General features: G+C 40.4%; 1 protein-coding gene across 4 annotated transcripts in view; it reads right to left on the bottom strand.

Moving 5' to 3' along the window:
* The window catches only part of LOC143694989 (uncharacterized), a 126,272-nt gene extending 115,613 nt beyond the window's left edge, over positions 1-10,659 (bottom strand). For 3 of the 4 annotated variants that reach the window (XM_077184342.1, XM_077184352.1, XM_077184337.1), the window contains exon 1: positions 10,535-10,659. The gene's annotated coding sequence lies outside the window, so the exon portion shown is untranslated. The remainder of the gene's footprint in view (positions 1-10,534) is intronic. The other variant, XM_077184338.1, reaches the window with a different exon arrangement.
* Between the last annotated feature and the right edge of the window lie 4,842 nt (positions 10,660-15,501).

The raw sequence follows: 15,501 nt of genomic DNA on the forward strand, positions 1-15,501 counted from the left end.
TAGGTTGAATATAGAAGAATCACATAGAAAGAACCCTCAGTGTTCTTTACAAGATAATGGACTATTTTTATGGTTTTCAACATGTAGCATCAAGGCAGTCTCATCAATATTACACAGTTCCTTCCCTACACTATTATTTTTCTCTTAAGCCTCTATTGCTTCATATGTGCACATCTCCCACAAAACTTTCATTAGATAATGCCACCACCTAAAAAGAGCTAGAGATGCAGCTGTTACCCAGCCATCCCTAAACTTTTCCAAGTCCTTACAACCATTTTGTGGCTGTCAGCAAGTTGACAATTAAGGGCTCAGGTTTTTTATGCCTTGACTTAGTACAACCTAAACTCAGAGGTTAATGAGGTGGCAACATCTTGGTCTTTCAAACACTTGGGCACCTGTGTAAAATAAAAAGGGAGATCCTGAGTAGAAGCATCCCAGAGAACCCCAGGCTTCTGCCAAGTCCCCCTTCTATCTGTTATTCTGAGCCCTGCCAAGCCATTTAGGCCAGGTGACAACACCAAACACTTGCCCACCCACAGCAAGGTCCAGTGCAAGTCAGGCAGCCAAGAGCTGAAGACTGCAGTCCATACAAATAGGAAAGGTCCCTGCCCCTGTAGCACAGAAACATGCCCTCAGGAAGTCCTGAAAATGGCAGGAGGACCACCCACCTGCATCCAAAACATTTAAACCATGAAGAAAGCTCTTTCTTCAAACCAATAGTTTGTTCCATTTCCAGCCTTCTGACAGACAGAGCTCATGCAGACCCTTGTATCTCAGCCAGCAGCTCTGAATCAACAAACGCACAAGCTCCAAAGGCAAGCTTCCCCCACCCTCAGTGCCATGCCAAAGGCTGGGAACAGATAGTAACTGTGCCTAACCCCTGATCAAAAGGGTCCAGGAATACCCAGAAGGAAAGCTGACCTGTCCCATGAAGATGCAGGCAGCATTTTCCCAAAGACCTGTCTTTGCTGCTTCAGACCTCAGTCTGATACTTCCCACCTCCTCAACCTCAGAAAAATCAAGCGCCCAATGTGGATGTCAATAGAAAATTCAACTCTGCTGCTTTGAATTTTAATTGTAGTGCAAAGCAATTCCATAGCAAAGGCTATGGAATGTCTCATTTCCAAAGCAATATGCCAGTATTATGTGTCCATACCATAGAGACACTCTGGAAACCAGGCAACATTCAACTTCTACCTGGAAATAGATTTTGTGCTCCATAGAAGTGCTGGAAAACTGCTGACCAGCTAACACTGCCTCGGTGTCATTGAAGGATGATTTAAAGTCTGCTCACAGCCACTGTGATGCATGCAAAAAAGCCTCTCTGCGCAGAAAATTAGCCATGAGAACTTTTACACAGTTCTACTTCATCAGATAGGTCAGAAACTCCCCAGCTGTGACAGTGGCATGCAAGTTTGCTGGTACTGGTCTGGGAAGCCCAAAAAAGTCTGTTTATAGGCCTTGCTTTCTGCAAAAGCCTCTCCCTTGTTACTCAGTTGCAGGGGAGCAGGATGCAGATGCAGTTCAGTAGCTGAGGAGCAGACTTAATCTCAGGTCCTGAGAGAATATTTAAAATGCTGGAGATGAAGGGAAGATTACCCAGTCCCAGTCAAGCACAGGCACACACCTACTATAATAATTCACTTCTTGTGTTTTGCTCGAGATCTGAATGGCTTCCTGGGCTTTCTGTTCTCCCCCTGCTCCTCTTCCTGATAAAGCTAACAATTTACTGAAGTAATCTGATGTACACAAAGCAAAAGGCATTTGAAGAAAACAACCTTTCCTGCAGCACCCAGGTCTTTTCTCTAAGCAATACTGCCCTCTGGCAAGCCATGCTTAAAACATCCACCTCATCATGCCATGCTAGAAGGCTGTAACTATACAAGTTCCTTTTCTCAGTCTTATGATATATTTATATGGTCACCAGGCCTTATTTCGTCCTCTCCCAGTCCCCCCAAAAATAATTGCATGCTTTGCAGACTGGATAGCTCAGATACCTGTTTTTCCTTCTAAGATGCCTTTTCAGCATTCAGCTATCACAATGTTAGAGGAGAGGAAGAAACAGGTGGCAGAAGAACCTGCCACAAATACTCTTAGAAACAACATTTCTATATGAAGTTGCATCCTTTAAGTCATCACAGGATGCCACAATCTCTCTTCATTTTATTCCCTATCAATCAAAACTAAATTAAGTCAGATCAAGAGAAAGCAAATAGAAATCATTGGGCCCAAGCTTCTCCCTTTTACCAGTTTATTGGACCTTCATAAGTTGAAATTTCATTGCAGTTGATGAGAAATGGTAGCATGAAGAGAGGAAACATGTTTAAGTACAATTAGAAATCATCTGTAAAATATGGTTTCAGCTAGAGAACTTTTACTGAGATGTATTTGGCCCTGTCTCATTGCACCTTTTGCTAGAGGTTTAATACTGGGCTAGGAGAAAGGGTGAAGGTGGGAGGGTTACAGAGCCACAGTTAATTAACCCATATTAGCAAGTGAGTGGCAAAAAACATCAATGTTCCATGGTCTGTACCTACAGGTTTCTTCTGTCTAGACCAAACCTTTTAGACTGAAGTAAATCCTTCAGTTGCCTTATTTGTGTGCAACATTAGTTGTTAATCAAGATGCACAGAAGCTTCAGAGTTTCTTGACATATTCATTTATTAGCTCCATTTTCCCAGTATAAAAGTGGTAAAATCAAGCACCTCACACCTCTCAAAACTGATAGCATATTTGATGATTCTATTTTTCTCTGATTACTCACCAAAGTAACCAATGAGCATTCCAAATGCTGCTATTTAGTAGTAGGCCACTAACTCCTTACCAAGGCTAAATTTAAAGGTTTGTTGACCTACAGAGAGGAAGCCAACGAAAATGGGTGGAGGGTGAAAATAGGAGAAATGGGAGCTCTGAAATGAACAATATTTATGTTTGGTGGAAAGAGATTAGAGGCAGAAACAGCACCCTTCTTAGGAGCAACACATACTTGACAAAGCTGCTTTTTCCTTAGTGGCTCATTCCAATTTTTGTCAGATCACACTGAATGAATTGTTCCCAGAGTCCAGATGAAAGATTAAAAAGGCTTGACTTATACTTATGATCCACCATTACCCTATGGTTAGGTGGATGGAGTTTCAGCATTTAGCATGCAGGATGCATACAATAGTGACTGTGGTGTCCCAGAGACCACCACTGCCTGGTGGAGAAGGAAAGCTGACACCACCATTCCTCTGAAGAGGAATGCAGTTACTAGCTTTCCAATGAAAGTGTGTAGCTTGCTTTATTAGCCATTGTTTAAAGCACTATAATTAGAAAAAGTGTTAGATATGCAAGATAAACCATCCTCCCTCAAATACTACATGCTCCCCTGCGAGTTATAATCATTATACATTGTGTTAAAGAGGTTTTGTGGAAGTTTCTTTACAGTGACTAGAACCATACAATCATTGTGCCACTTTCAGATTGCAGCAAAAAAACCAATACATCCATAAAATGTGTCCCAGTCATTGCTTTTCTTTATGAGGATCTCTGAGCAGCTATTAAACAGTAATTATCTTGGAAGCTGTACTAATCTTTTAGGTGTAACAGAGGCAGATATTCTCTACATTGTCAGGTGGTTCAATTGTAATTCCTGCTGCCCCTCTTCCCCTCAGCCCCAAGCAAAGCAGAGCTCAAATAAGGTATAATTCATCTGGCCAAGGTAGTCTGCATTTCAAAGTGTATCTTTATACTCCCTAAAATGAAACCACTGTGTTACCCAAGATAAACTTAAAATTATTTGCATAAGATAATCAGCACACACTTGAGATTACTTTGATTTTTGGTAGGCATATCATTTATGCAAGCAAACATCCTTTAAAAAGGTAAGATTCATCACTTCTGATACATGAGGAACTAAAATATCGAGACTGAAGTTATAATTAAAAAGGATGATGTTACAAACAATTGGCTGCTCTAGCATACGTGGCAGGGGTGTCCTGACTTCATTACTCCTTCACAAAGGCAGCACCAGAACCCCCATTAAAGTGACAGGTGGGAGGGCTGAACTAGAGACTGATTTATAAAAAACCTGTTCTGGTAACCCCTCACTCAGGCAGAATCTTCAGGTCAAGTCCAACACACCTGGACACCCTGGGTTCCACCAGTTCAGCCAAACCTGGCACTCCCATCACCCTTTGGCACCAGCACTTCTGAGGCACCCATGGACCAAGTGAACACCACACAGGAGGGACATCTCTTTCATGAGTGCTTCTTTCTTTATTGGAAAGCATTTTTTGCGTGCAAAGGTGGGGGTTAACACTATCAGAGTCACAAAGCCTACAGCTGTGGCTTTGTGACAGCATAGTCCAGGTATTGCCCCCTTTATCACAATTTCTCATGGCACTTACACAAATTCCATTATCTCAGTTATATTTCACAAGCAGAATAGTTTAAGTGTCTACTTTCTAGCTGTCAATTCAGGAGATAATCTTTAATCCAAAATACAGTGCATTACATCACCTCAGCTTCTGCTTATGATGGTCTCCTGCAGTATCCAGACAGAGAGACTGTCTGCAGTCTAAAGGATTTACTCAGTAAATTAATGGCTCTTCTTAAGTATCTCATATCCACTTAGAAAAGCAAATATGGATTATTTGTTCCTTTTAAAAATTTATTCTACAAGCACACAAGAAGTCTCCATCTTAAGTGACTGAGTGTCCAACCTTGGAGAGAGAGAATACTGTATCTGAACAGCTAAGCCCTCACAAGTTTTAATTTATAGACATATTTCCCAACCCTGCCTGAGCATCCAAGCCACTCACTGTCAGAGCCTTAGTTCACATCTGCCTGAAGCCTTGCTAATCAGACAACTACACAATCACTGTTCAGACAAAAAGAGTGAAAGGACTCAAAGACAGACATTCTTTACTACCAAAGGACACAGGCAGAAAACACTGCAGCCTGGGTACCTGTCAGCTGTGCAGAAAATGCTGCAAGAGAATGTCTGACCAGCACAGAGCATCCAGTCCTCCTTCACCCACAGCAGCCTGGGCTGCAAGCAGGGCTAGAGGCAGGCACAGAGCTGCTAAAGGTCAGCATGTTCCTCTCCAGAGGACCATACCTGAAGGACCACAGAGAGTATCTCTCAAGACCATTAAAAAACAAAACACCTCAGCTTCTTTTTTCTTTTTACTTGCTTGGAGACTGGAGGTCATTTTATGGAAACAAAGCTGCAAATATCCTTTAAAAATGTTTGCCCTTTAAATAAAGAATAAGGAATTATTTTAATCTTGAACTCAGTTACTAGACCTAAAACTGCCCAAAGGAACTAGTAACTCACTGTTTTTGACACAATACATGTATTATACTATAGTATAAATAGGTTTGTACCTTCTGTATAAACAGAAACATATTAGCTGCAAATTTATTTATTTCACTTATGCAGAATTCATGTTATTGTGAAAATTACACTTTTGATATTAAAACAAGAGATTTAAGTTGGTAGCTTACATAGTTAATTTGCAAAGAAATATCTTTCACTTATTTATTCAAGTGTTTCAAACTCTGCTTTCCACTTTTCTGTTCAAGAAACATTATGTACCTAACTGCAAACCTGAATATTTTTCATTAGGAACCTGTATTACACACAACCCCCCTTAGGAAATGTTTAAGCCTGTTAAATAAAAAAGATCTTGTTTATTGGAATATGTAAACAGAATGAAGCATTGAGTCACAACTGGCATGATTTTTTCTGCCATGTAAGCACACTTCTGCAGAGTCATGCTCCTCTTGCAGTTCACCCTGCACTGAGGGAGTGCAGATCAAGTCAGACATGAGAAGGTAATGTGTTTTGGGTTTTTCTTTTCCCTGCCTCCCTACCTGTACCCTCAAAGGAGAACTCAGGAAAATCAGTATATAATGCAGGGTCCAAGAAACTGCTTCTATTTCAATAAGTAGCTCACATTATGCATGCCTTCTGTCAGATGAACACAGATCCCTCTTCCAAAAATGATATAGAAGCATCTGAGCAGGGGGATGGAAACTGTGACGTAAGAGGCAGCCAGTGGAAAGACATATGGAGGCAGAGAAATCAGAAAGATATCAGCAGTTGGCAAATCTCCTCTTACATTTCACATTCATATGCTCACCACATTTAGACACAAAGACAGTATCTAATACTCCAGCACCAGAAGAGAGGCTGTTTCCAGCATTTTCCAAAGAAGCACATGCTATTATAGACATAGCCCTGTGCAGCACAATAATCCTACATTGCTCACCTGAATTTGTATTTAAGCCAGACAGTGACACACTGGACTATAGTGAAATCACACTACACATCCCTACTGCACCATCATGCAAGGATGAATTGTCAACTAATATTTATACATTGCCTTTGTGTCCTGCGAAATGAGCAGAGCAAAAAGTTTCAGTGATGCTTGACTGTCATCAAGAAATTTTCCTCTCAAATTGAAAAATAATTATTGAGTGCAAAAAAAACTTATCCCTGGAGCACCTTGCTGTATTCACTCTAGTCAGGTTATACTAAAGAAGTTCTCAAAGTTTTTGCTGATTTTTTTTTTTTAGGGGTTTTGGGGTTTTTGGTTTTTTTTTTTTTTTTTTGGTTGTTTGGGGGTTTGTTTCATTGTTTTTGTGGGGGGTTTTGGTTTGTTTTTTTTTTTTTTTTTGAGAGGGATTGAGGATTTTCTCTCTTTTGTTTGTTTAGGGTTTTTTTTAGTGGGGTTGGAAGGGTGTATGCAAGGTAATGTAACAGGACATTTTCACCTGCCTTACTGCAATATGCCCAATGAAGAGAGTCAAGAACTACTGCTCCTATGCCACAAAACACATACTGTAACGTGCTTCTACCAAACCCTCCTTGTGGTGCTTATGCCCTTTTGCCCAGAGGACAAATAAAAGTCATTTCCTTCAATGGCAAGAAGCAAGAAAAGAGCTGAGAGCAACATACTCCCAGCTATCATTGTGAAAGCTGTACTTGGACTGGTAATCTAAAAAAAAAAAAAAAAACCACAACTATTTTGTCCTGGTTTCTCTTTTAGCAGGATGTATTGGGCTGGAATGATCCCTCCTTGTGCACCAGGAAGTGACTATCCATAGCAACTGCACCAGTAGTGGTGGGATGGGATAGGATTAAATATTATTTTGGGCAGAGCTTGAGTCTGTACTTAAATATCCAACTTAATGTGATCTGCTGCAGGTCAGTAAATGCAGAGCTTTTCTCCTTTCCATCCCTCAAGATTTTTTTTTTTTTGAAGCAACACATTGGGACATCCCAGGTAATAAGTCTTTGACAATGAGCTCCCAAATGTGACAGCAAAAAGCCAACCTCTCACTGCAGCCTATTAACCCTATTAAGTAAACTCATGGGTAATTATCAGCCATGAAGTGTTAAGCTTTGTTTGTTGGACACAGACAGAATTTCTTAAGCATCCATTAAGAAGCTATTAAGACACATGCAGGCACTTGAGTACAGCAGGAACAAATTAACTGCTTTGATATATTTTGTGATTGTTGTTGAGTCTTCAAAGAAATGGCAATCCTGAAAGATAACTTTTCCATCTTAATTTGTTAGGATCCTCTTGGGGAGGAACAGCAGCTCTAGGTATGTATTATGCAAACATTATTCACATGCTGTGGCTTGTGCAGCATGTCAGAATTATTGTAAGCAATTGCTACCCTCACATTGAAACAAAATTAACATGGCACAAACATCTTACAGCTATTGTCATTTTCTATGGCTGAAGTGCTCTTGTGCCATTTCAGGCAGGTCAGAGATGCTTGAAAAAGAGGAAGCTTTTTTGCAGGTCAGTTATCTGCACTTCAGATGTGATGCCAACACACAAGAGAATAGCAGGAGCAGAAAAGGAAATGCAGAACACTTGCTAGATGAGATACTCCAGGGAACAAATAAATGGGGATTTTCAAAATGTCAAGCTTGTTTCTGTAGAAGTTCTAACAAGGCCATAACTTAGAAGCATTCACAGGAAAAGAAAATATTACCTAATGGTAAAAAATAAATAATTGTAATATATTTGTGGAACACACCTTCAGCATATATATAGGCTCACACCTTCTTTAGAAACTGCTTTGAGTTCAGTCACTGAAAAAAGAAACCATGCTTTACTTAATTAACTGCTCAAACGATCTATAGAGAAGGTATTTGCAGGAGTTATTTTGTCTTTATTATGGATTTTTAGGAAGCAGTAATTCACTTTTCTATATCAAGAAGGAGGCAGAAGAGAGAGTACATAAAGCTATAAATACTATTAATTGCAGAGTAAGGCACAATATCTTTAAGAGTTATGGAAACTGTCTCATCTCCTTTATTCCTTTTGCATCTGACTATCAAGTTTAAGAGAAAAAGTAATTGAACCATTCCATCAAAACCCTGGTGTGGATTAAACCCTTGCCAATAATGAGCTAGCATTGATTACTTATAAGAGCTAGCAGTTTGAGAGCTGGTTTAAAGGCATAGAATAAGCCCAGAACCTCAGAAGCTGAGCCTTGAATGAGGAGACAGCTGTGCCACCAGCATGAAGGAGACAAAAGCATATGATCAGTAGCTTCAGAAGCAATCCAAATAGATCAAGAAGAGACATCAACTGTAGTTGATCTATTTAAATTCATGAGATCATATTTGGAAACATGGAAGAGAGCTGCAGGAATAATACATCTCTTTGAATTAAGTCTTGCAGAAAATTTATCTTTTGATAGTCTGTCTTAACATCTCAAGGCAAATTGACACCATTAGATGCAACATCAATAAAAAGAATAAAGAACACAAAAACTAATGATTAATAAAAGAGCTCTGAAAAAAGTGCTCTGGGCTGGAAGAGGGCTTTTTTTTAGAATTAGACACTATGGCAACAAGAATCTTTAGTTACAGCTTGTATACATATATATACACTCACTGTATGTGTGTATATATACATACATTTCTGTAACCTAAACATGCATCGTGCTTATACAGGCTACTCATATGTGCCATCATAAAAGTATAAATCAGATCACTCTCTCCTTAACTGTGAATACCCTTTACATTGCATACCCATAAGTTCCTTACAACACTAAAAGGATCCCAAAAGCAAGGACAGATTATCTAGCATAGAACAGCAGGGATTTATCCCTGTTAGCAGTCTGCAGAGGACCCACAAATCCACTCTGCAGATCAGAGCAAGCACCTTAAGGAAGCAATTTTCCCCTCCAATATCGCCCTTTTGGCTTCCCAGATTAAGATGTCTCCCAAGGCCATGCTTTTATTAAAGCAGTTAGAAAGCCTGAAGAAAGTCACAGCAGACTTGCTGCATAGCTAAGTGGAAGAGAGGCAAATTGGATTTAAGACAGTTACTCCATAGGTGAAAAGGAGCACCAGCCCCAGACAGGCACTGGGGCAGCAAGACAGAGCAGACAGGCAGCAGGGGACAAGGGCAAAGTGATCACCCCTTTTCACTACATCTTACCCAAGCAGAGCTCCTCAGCCCCTCAGCAATGGTGTGTAGAGCCACAAGACATCCCTCCCTAGGTGATGGAATGCTCCCAGCTCAGCCTACTATCCCTCAGGCACACTACTAAGCACTCCCAGGGCAAGGTAGACCTGCATTACCAGGGCTCATCTACACTTCTTGGGCAAACAAAACAGAAGATTTACACTTCAAAGCTGCTGACCTGGCATTGTTCCAATAAACACCAGGTTCCTATCCAAGCTGTTATCAAAATCACATGCTAGACCCAAAGGACAACCTTAAAGCTGAGAGAAACTCTACTGCCCTGTTTCTCTGAAGAGCATCATGACAGCAAACACTAAAACATAAACAAAAATAACATACACAAGTTACAAAGAAGTGGGACACTTTTGTCATTAACTATTCCCAGTGGGGGCAGCTGATTATGCCTATAGACACTTGGTAACTACCTTGGATTTAGGTTATTATTCAAGCTGCATGTCTTTGAAGGCCTATTAAGGGCAATACCAGAATCACTCAGAATTTGCTCCTCTTTAGTTTTCCAATCACTTTAGCATCACAAATAGACACAGCGAAAAAAATATCTGAGAACAGAGATTTAAAATAGGATCTGTATAAACAATTCATAACTCAAATTCATAGCAGACTGCTACCTCCTGCTACATAAGCCAGCACTAATGGACAGCACTACAATAATTTTATACCTCAAGGAGAACATTTCAAAGGGAGATCCCCTTAGAAGTAATAACAGGGTCATAAGGTACAGTACAGAACCATAATAAAAAGCCACAAAGCAAACATGCTGAGCAATTAGATTTTTCTGCCTATAATGGCTGCATTTTTTGCCCTCACCAACATCAAATTAGCTCAGACCACACCATCCCCTCTCCTCTCTCCCAACCCACAAAGTCCTATTACCCTTAACTATTTTCAAGCACATCAGCAGAAAGTCTAACGTGCCATTTCTCTGCACACAGCATATTTGCTTAACTAAATACACCTCTTCAAACTGCAGCACTATAACTGTGAAAACAGTTATGAAGTAAACTTTAACCACCCATTAATTTACCTACCTGCTCAAAACAATACCAACAGCTTACATAGAAGTCCTTTAAAGTGTTTTGGTCAGCAACAATTATGACACCAGATATAAATCTTTTAGCTAAAACTTTCACTACCTATAGCTAGAAGGGAGACAGCACTGGGATGGGGTTTTATACTAAATCCAATTCACATGACTGAGGCTTTCGCATGAGTGTGACTCATCTGCACCTGTGATGAATAAAGTGCTTTAAGCTGAAGCTGAGCTACTTGCTACAAGTTACTGCTTATCAGATAGAACTGGGAAGGCAGCAGAGCAAACATTGATACAGCAGAAATACCAAATATTTCCTCAATAGATTTACTGCTTTGGCCTGTTTTCTTACACAAAATACCTGATGCTCTTGGACATTTTCAGGTAGTTGTTAGTGAGTAAATGACTAGGGCTGACTGTGACCTACTTGTAAAATGCTTCTTCTTTACTGTGCTTTCTTCCTTTTTTGTCATTGCTCTTCATGGGCTTTGAAACTGGTTCAGAATACACTCTTAGTGTCATTTAGAGATGAAGTTAAGTTAAGGTGTGTGTGGTAAAGTTTTGTAGGCAATGTGGCTTCTTTAGCATGTTGCTTTTAAAGGAAAGGATCAAACTTATTTGGGCTGAGGCATTTCCAGCATTTTTAAATTAATAAATTGACTACTATTCAATATGTATTATGTGCCCCTAAGCAAGCAATATAATTAGATGAGCTGTGAGTGTTTAAATAAAAAATTCTTAGAAGAATAGTCTGACCTTTGGGAAGGCAAGAAAGCTAAAGCAGCTATTATACAACTTGCTGGTACTACCAAACATACTTTTCTCAAATGATGCTTCAAAGGGAGAATGTAGATAACATTGCAGACTCTACTGAGTCTTTTACTAAAATCTCTATTGATAACTCTCTCCTGAGTATGTTAGGGCCTCTGCATTTTTTTAATCATAAAAAATTACATTGCATGTCATTGGATCACAATAACTGATGTCTTTACACAGTGCTGACAAGTATTTTATGAAAAAAATATGTAATTCGAGGTTAGCTATGGGTCAACTGAAAGATGGATTGACCAGTATAACCGGAAGACTCTGAAATCTTCTTACACAATATCCAGAAAATGGATATTTTCTTTCCCTAAGGAAGTCCAGTTACTGACATAATTTCTGTATTTGTGGACCTAGGTGATTTATGCAGGTCACAGCTGGGTTGTTTTCTTGTCATTCTGATCCCTTCACCAGCTTTTCCTGTGGTTGTGGAGGAGTCTGCTGCATCCCACAGCACCTACTCCTTGCCAGAGACAGGGGACAAAGACTGGATGACCCATGTAATGTTCAGCCCAGGGACTGGTGGTATAAACCCTACATGGTGAAGCAAGTCTTGTGGGAATAGTTCCTCATGCAAGGGAGCACTGGACCCTCACTGCTGGACCTGAGATGAAGCTCCTGCTGTTTGGAGTGTGCCTGGCATGACCTTATCCCTACCACTGTCCTAAGCCAGAGCATCCTCCCCTGGTTCCCTTTTGGGACAGAGTGAGGGACCTTCACCACCCTGGGGCCATGTATGAGCTGTAGCTGTAATGGTTCATTGTGCAAGCGAGAAGCATCACCTCTTGTGAGTGCTATCCAGGGTTTTTCAGATAGGTATTTTCTTTAGTGTTATTGCTTTGTGAAGTTTGACTATTATTTTTTTATTGACTTTGTAGACAAATGAGTATTTAGAGCAAGCAAAATTTCATATCTGCCTCTCATCACAGTCCTGCTATTTGATCTCCTGTAGGAGCACACTAGTGAAATTTGGTGCCTACTGCATGAGCAGAAGGCACTCACTGTTTCAAGGGGCAAGAAGGGACAGCCTGGTGGGCAGTGAGAGGCAGTGATGTCCTCTGACAAGTTTCTGTATCAGAAATAGCCAACAATTTTCAAATGTTCCCAAGAAAGAAAAAACGTATTCAAAAGGCTTGTATTAATTGTTATTTTTATTTTGTTCTTCTTCTTTTGTCCTATGACAAACATATTCTTCATTTTGGACTAAACCTGTAATAAGATATTTTTTTATAGTTATCTAAATGGCTTGCTTCAGATTTTAATCACTCACTGAAGACATCCTTTCTCTGTTGTGAATGCTGCCACTTGAACAGCTGACTCAATTACATTTTCAGAAAGGTAGTTTTAAAAAAAGGAACAGTATTGGAATAAAGTTCTTCTATTTCTCTGTGGTTTAGTTTAAATTAACTATGCAGGGTGTCCTCCAGAAAACTATAATGATTAGCTGTTTTGTTGTGCTGTCTTGAAAATACCAGAACAATCCTTGCCCGGAGAGACTGTTTTGATAGGAATCACTTCCTTTTGTGTGGAGATTGCATGACCTTTAAAGATTTTATACCCTTCTCTACCATTTACAGATGCTGTGGTGTACATTTAATCTCAGGGATGTTAACCTTACTAAATTTTGAAGTGTAAAAATCTTCTGTTTACACACTGGTTCCTCCTCAAAGGAAATCTCAAAGTTTTTGCTCATATGGTGCCTGAACTGGCATTTTTCTGTCCAAATCAGTCTCTGATGGGTTCTGGCTAGGATGCTGTCAGTACTTTTACTTAGGTGATCCCCAACGACTCATCTCAGTCGTGACAATGGCCTAATGGCAGATGGGCAGTTTTCTGGGACTCACCAGTCACAGTACTGCCCTGTACTGGGGATGGGCTTGATTGCTTCTCCACCAGCAGACACAGGGCAGGACATGCTTGGTGGCCTAAGCTTAGGGATTTCTGTGTGTAGAACATGTGTTTTTGGGCACAAACCTGGACTTTGGGCTGCACCAGGTGCATCACGCTCACAGCATGAACCAGCCATTGCAGCATGCCCTATGGAGGACGTGCGGGGATGGGGATGTTGATGCTGAATCTCTGACATATTTTCCTACCAAGCACTTGTGCGGGATGTGTAAAAGTGTAATCAAATTAGATGTCTCCTACCTATAGCTGGTCTTGATTTAAGCATCTGTGCAAGGAAGGACAGAATTTTTTATGTTTTCTAGCTTCTGGAAGTGGTAAAGGCCTACACAATGAAATACACAGGAGATGTATACAAAGCTAATGTAATTGCCAAGAAACAGTTAGGAAAAAATTCCTAGCCCTCATTCCTTCACTCAAAAGCATATTCATTTCTTAATTACGCTTTTGTGAGATTATCCTTTAAGAAGCAGCTGGATTGAAACTGCCAGCCAGTAATACCTGGTATCTTTTCCTTTCTACTGTGAGTCCATGCTCACAGTACTCTTAACAGCATATTTTCTTGGAGCACATTTCTTTGCTTTTGCTAACTGGAGGGAAACCTTCATATATTTATATATGTATATGAAATATAGAAGATCCTTGAAGTCTGCCATCTGGGTACTAAGAGCCAAAAATCTCACAGGAGATCTAATAGTTAATTTTTCTTTAATGGTCTGTCTCTAGGAATATCATTCTCTGATTTTCTCCAGCTCCTAAAGAATAATTTGGCTGCCTGTGCAAGCTCAATTTGAGTGTGATTCCACAGCTGCAGAAACCCATTGATGTGTGGTAGTGAGCAAATCACTGCATTTTTTTCAGGGCTCAGCTGTTTAAAATATACTGAATGCAAAATCACTGGTAAGTTACAATGTGTTTTAATTACTCTAATTAAAGCTTCTGTAGTATGGCACAGTCCATGATATTTCATTGCAAATTATAGCTCATGTACCTACCATGGCAAGCAGGCGTTTTCCCGCATCTCTTTATTCAAATACTAGGAAGAATGGGAAGAAACAAACTTTTCAAGCTAAATTGCAGACTAACTAGCTGAAGTCTTTTGACACATTTTTTAGCACCTCTACAATGAGAAAAACATTTAAATTATGGGTCTGAAGAGTTTTATCTGATGGTAGGAGAATAAGAAATCCTTCCTTAGGCTTTGGTCTGGTTCTATTTTTATCAGGTTGACTACACCATACAAAAGGGTGCACTTAATATTGCTCATCACACTGTGTACCATTACGTGCAGATTGCAAGTCTTTCTGCTGCAGACAGGAACTCATCACACTCATTAATGGAAAGTGGATGTCAAACTACTTTGGGAAATATTTGGGGATTTTGCATCAAGTCGAAGATGGAGAATCTTAGAAAAGGTTTTTCTGGCTTCACTGGACACTTGTTATGGATTTCCTGGAGTGCCCCTTCCATGTTTCCTGCTACAGCTTGAATTGCTTTTCCTGTCTCAACATGGCTGAAGACAGGCCTTTGTAACTTAATGTTTTTTTCAAAGAAATTCTAAGTAAATGTCAACGTGGTTTCCATCCTGCCTGGTTACAGTCACCCAGACTGGGTATGGACCTCCACATTGCTACTGGATTTGATCAAGTACAGCAACTGAGCAAAACTGGGTGCCTGAAAGAAGCCTCAGAGCCCCGGGGGATACTGCCCTGTAAGGCAGAGGAGCTTAAAAGAGCTGGTTGACCTTCCCAAGCAATCTTCTTAAAGGGTAGGGAAGCTTTGTTTCTGTGCTCAGGAAAATGAACGTGTGTCAGGATGCCAGCTTGGCTGAGTGTGTAACTCCCAATGAGCTCAAGCCACAAGAGTTGGAGGCAGGGACAGACAATCCACAGACAATGTAGAGTAACCATACAGTATTCCTGTATCAGGAATAGTGTGGCCAGTAGGAGCAGGGAGATCATTCTTCCCCTGTACTCGGCACTGGTGAGGCTGCACCTTGAGTGCTGTGTCCAGTTCTGGGCCCCTCAGTTTGGGAAGGACGTTGAGATGCTTGAGCACATCCAGAGGAGGCAAAGAGGCTGGTGAGGGGCTTGGAACACAAGCCCTGTGAGGAATGACTGAGGGAGCTGGGGATGTTTAGCCTGGAGAAAAGGAAACTCAGAGGTGAGCTTATCACTCTCTACACAACTCCCTGAAATGTGGCTGTAGTCAGGTAGGGGTTGGTCACTTTCACCAGGC

This window comes from Agelaius phoeniceus, chromosome 1 (genome assembly GCF_051311805.1).
Source record: "Agelaius phoeniceus isolate bAgePho1 chromosome 1, bAgePho1.hap1, whole genome shotgun sequence".
Classification (NCBI taxonomy): domain Eukaryota; kingdom Metazoa; phylum Chordata; class Aves; order Passeriformes; family Icteridae; genus Agelaius; species Agelaius phoeniceus.